This window comes from Aptenodytes forsteri, unplaced genomic scaffold (genome assembly GCF_000699145.1).
Source record: "Aptenodytes forsteri isolate BGI_AS27 unplaced genomic scaffold, ASM69914v1 Scaffold69, whole genome shotgun sequence".
In the NCBI taxonomy this organism is placed as follows: domain Eukaryota; kingdom Metazoa; phylum Chordata; class Aves; order Sphenisciformes; family Spheniscidae; genus Aptenodytes; species Aptenodytes forsteri.
This window is the reverse complement of record NW_008795885.1, coordinates 2,498,058-2,503,037: the sequence shown is the minus strand read 5'-3', so window position 1 is coordinate 2,503,037 and position 4,980 is coordinate 2,498,058.

Below are 4,980 nucleotides of genomic sequence, written 5' to 3'. Positions count from 1 at the left end.
ACAATATTGTAAAATAAGATTTGCTTTTTTTATCACACTGTTATCTTGTTCACTCATCTTCAGTTTGCGATACATTCCAGATCCCTTCCCTGATTTTGCATGTATATGCATGTGATTGTTCCTCCATATATGTACTACTTTCCACTTTACTGTGCACTTTAATCTTACTGATTTCAAATAATTTCTCCAGTTTATGAAGATTATTTTGAATCCTACTTCTTTTCTGCACAGTCCTTGTAACCCCTCAAGCTTTGAGTTGTCCACAGATTTGCCCATAGCTTGCTTCCTGCTCTATATGACTGACAGTGGTATAGAGTAATTGCACTCAGGACAGCTTTTTGCAGGGCCATGTTTGATGTGTCCTCCCTGTTTGACAGTGAGCCACTGGTCAATTACTCTGAGTTCACTTTTCACCTCTGATGACCCTTTTCAGTAAGTTCATCTTGACCACATTTCTCTTCTCAGTTTGGTTCTGAGAATACCATGTAAGTCTATGTTAAAGCCTATCTGAAGTTAAGGTATGTCACATCTAGCTCTATCTGCCGAGACAAAACAATGATGGAGGGTAAGTTGGTTTGACACAGTTTGTTTTGAGTAAAGTAAGGCTTGAATTCTGTTTAGCAGTATTCTTACTTAAGGAGTATCAGTTCCCCTTGTATTGGCTCTGTGCTGACAGCCTGCAGGAAGGAGGGGCATGCCTGAGCAGGCAGGAGGTCCTGGCTGCATGGCCTGAATGGGGCAGGCTCCACCTGTGCTTGAGGTGGCACTCCGAAGGCTGCCGCCTGCACCACTGGTTTTGAGTATGCCCTCAGCAGACCAATTAGATCAAGGCTTTTCAACCCTTTTCAGGTTGCAGTTAAGCATTCAAGAGGTGTGCTGTGCATGATGAATTTAAGCCATGTGTAACATGAGGTTTGCTTTTCCCAGAATAGCCAATCTTTTGGAAATAGAACCACTGCTTTAGAGAACCCTATGACATCTACTAAGAATGAGCTTAGTCCACGGTTTACTTGTAATCCCTCTTTAAATCATCTCTTCAGCCATTTAGTAATGTTAATCACTTTGATATGGATTCTGAAATGATAAAAGATAATTACACTTTTTTAAAATTTGTGTTTAATTTTACATGTCAGAAAAGTTTTTCTAACTGCTCATTAACCTTTAAAATTTAAAGGTTTTGCTGTTAGGGGAAAAAAGCACCTTTTAGAGACTTCTGTTGTGATATTTTTCTTGATTCAATTACAGCAGATGTGGCTTCCATTCATATGTGACAACTATTCTCAATCAGAATTGTCAACAAAGGGAAGCACTGTGTTAGATATCATAAAATGAAAAGTAGTAACTTGATATGTTAGTCATTTTTAAAATATGAATTATTTTAACATATTATTTGTAAGGTTGAGAATCAACTTGGGTTCTTTCTGAGGAATTAGTGCTAAGTGCCTTAAAGCTGTCTTTGTAGGCTGTAACTTTTATGTATTCATCTACCTACTAGAAGGAACAAGATGAAAGTGAGATGCCTAGGGTCCCTATGGGGTAAAAGGAGTGAGTTGAGTAGCTAAGAATAGGATATATAAAACCCTGTAACCTCTGAGAAGAATCCTTCATTTTGTGTCCTACTTACAGAAGATCTGAAAAAGATTCCTTCCTTCTCTGTTGAAAATCTCTGCGTAGCTGCAGACCGTTTTTAGCTCTCTTTCCAGTCCTTTCTCAACCACAACAAACCAATGCATTACATATTTTGATCTTGTCTTCCTTATGTGTTTGAATCTCTAATAGCCTTTTTTTTGACTCGTCTGGCCTCTTCTCAGTTGAGCCACACTGTTCTTGAAGTGTTGTGTCCCCACTGAACACGCAACCCGACGCTAAGCAGAACAGAAGGATCATGCATCCTACTGACAACAACCATGTCAATATGACCCAGTGTGACTTTGTGGCTTTTCTGTCAAGCTTCTGCTAGTGGTAAACAGTGCAACATATGGCCATGTTTGCTCCAGCTAGGCGCTATGCTTGTTTGTATAACAGGCTTGACAAATATTTCTGGAAGCCCTAAGCATCAAGTAGCTTCTTCTGCTGGTCCAACATTCAGTAATTTGAACTATCCAGTAAAACAAAACAAGTGTCTAATATGAAAGCAAGGACTAACACCCTGCAAAAATGCCAGTGGATATTTAAAATGTTTATTAGAAAATGTGGGAATAAAAATAAGGGAAAATTATTAGATCCATTTTGATTTCTACATATGAAATAGATTGTGTCTAGAAGTGAAAGGAGGTTTTAATTGTTTCTAGAGGTGACAAGGTAGGCTATGTCATATAGTCATTGACTTTAAATTACATTCAGGTTTTGGCAAACAGAAAACACTTCTCTCCATCCATAGGTCTGCAGCTGCAGACTGAGTATTTGTTCTAATTTTCCACTGCAAATTGTGAGTAGACATGTTTGAGCCCAGGTGAATCTTCAAGCTCTGCAGTTTTTAAAATTTGGTCTCAATATAGAAATGAAAAGGTTTCTTTTCCCCACCACCTCTGCCAAAGAACTTACCAGGTGGATACTTAGATGGCACCATGCATAGCAAGGAAGTGATGCAAGGTTGAGCCAATGTCCCTCTAGTGAATGTAACCCAGTTCCCAATGTTCTGAATGGCCCCACGCTCCAGAGCAGTACATGTGATTATAGACATAAACTTGAAAGAACATATCTCTGTATGTTGCCCCCAAAACTCAAGAAATATACCTTGAACAAATTCCTAGGACTTCGTAAACATGTAACAGAAATCACAGTGAGGTCCTCATGAATATCGTGGAAATGGACCTCCCTCCTCTGTTTATTTATTTTAAATAATCCTGTATAGTTGCATAGTTCAAGGGCTATATGGTAAAAACATTTAGTTCCAAAGGGAAGAAGGGGGCACATGCTTCAGGAGCATGTAGCTGCTGTTGAAGTCCTCTGGTTTCCTGGTAGAGTTTTGTTAAATTCTTTAAGATTTTCTCAGAATGAGATAAAACATACTACGGCAGCAGGCCATTGCATTTATAGTAATTTTTGGATCTTTCAATCTGTTTTGCAGTAAGTATCAATCTTTACACGTGAGAACAAGATCCCTATCTTTTATTTTTTAGTGAACAGCTCCCCAGTTCACTAGTTCTGGTAGTTGTTAAAGGAAGCCTCTTGCAGAAAGTTCCCATATGCCTCAGCCTGGGCAGATGCCAAACTGCTTAGCCAGCATGCTGCAGCAACTGAAACCATAGTGTGTTGAGCCTGAACAAATATGTCCTGCCTCTCAAGCAGGGCTCACAAGTCGGGCTCATTGCTGTACCAACTGTAGCCGTGTAGCTTTTGGATGGTTTGGGCAGAATAGCTCAAAGTGTGGGAGGGTTGAGTTTCATAGAATATACCGTGTAAATATACACTCAGTAGATCCAATTTGGGATGAAAAAACCCCTTCTCATTAGCTCTGGTTTGCTTATGATTGAATAACAGTTGCTGTTCTATTTTGTGTTACACACCCAGCTGAATGCAAAATCAGTGTGTTGCTATAGAAATGAATATGAAGGCCTAAGTCCCAACATATCCATATGTGATGGTTACTTGCAATTTTTCAATTAAAAATATGCAGGGAAAACAAAAACCTTCTGCTTCACAATACTTGTGCATGACAGATGGGGAAGGCAGTCTTGCTTTGGAGGGAGAGAACTGTCAAAACCACAAATATAGCCATTGACAAATGTGTCATGAGCAATCACCGACTCTAAGCACCGGGCTCCGAAAATAGCCACAGCACATATGGCTTATGTTCACTAGGAATGTTACAGAGTGCATCCCAACAGATGCCAGTGCGGCTCCAGAGAAGGGGCTTTTCCAGCCCCTTTGCAGCTGGGAAGGCCCAGGTCGTGCCGGTCACCGCCGAAGCACGTGTGGCTGCTGTTCTCCTCCCTCACGCCTTTGTCGCTGGCCGCCGGCAGCAGGGCGTGTCCTTTTGGCACCGGGCCCTCTCCTGCCATATCGTAGCCATCCACCATGGATGTGTCCCCCTGACAGCTCAAGCACCTTGGCAGCCATGAAGGCTGCCTAACTGCAGCAGCCGTGGGAACCCACCCAGGAGAGCCTTGCTGGCCCTGGGCTTTTTTTCTTTTACCGCCTCTGTTGTCTAGACTAGATAGGACAGTGAAAGTCTGCAGCTGTACTGGGGTGGCATGAAAGGTGCGCTCCTGTGCACACTCCAGTGCTGTTACCCAATGTGCATGGGCTGATTGCATTACTTTGTTCACACCAGCAAATTTTCCTTGCCCTGACAGCTTTGCAGATTGCAAATTTCTTTGGTTAGGATCTTTTCCCCTTGTTTCTGTGTAAAATGCTGTGCAAAATGATGATGCCATAGGCAATTTCTGAACTTCTGAAACTCTGCATGTCCCTCAGGAGGGGGATGTCTGTGTGGCATTTATTTGCCCTACAGGACTCATAGATGCAGAAGTTCTGGTGGGGAGATGTCTGGGTGAGGTGTACTTTCTCTATTTACTTTTAACCCTCCATGCCCCAGCATTACTCTTACACGTTGCTTGCAGAAAACCTGCATGCCCCCTGATTACAGGGCAGGAATTCCTTTGTGGAAACTTCTGGTAGCACAATTAATTAATCAGTGCTTTGGTGGTGACAAAACCCTGGTACGAAAATTTTGTCTTATAATTTGTCCTTGGTCATATGGCAAATATACTGAGCCATGTATTGTTTATACCGAACAAAAGGAAAAAAAGAGAAAAACTGCTGCAGTGCTGTGAACTGCTTTTTACTTCCTTTCAAGGGCAGACTGTTCCTACTGCTTCAAATTTCACTGTGATTGTGACTTTTTGGAAATGTATGTTTATGGCTGTTAATTTTCAAAGACACTAAAGAATGTAAGGTTTGATTTCAAGCTATGGTGTTGAAATCATATTGTGGTTTAACCAGCCAGCACAACTAAGCCCCACACAGCCACGTGCT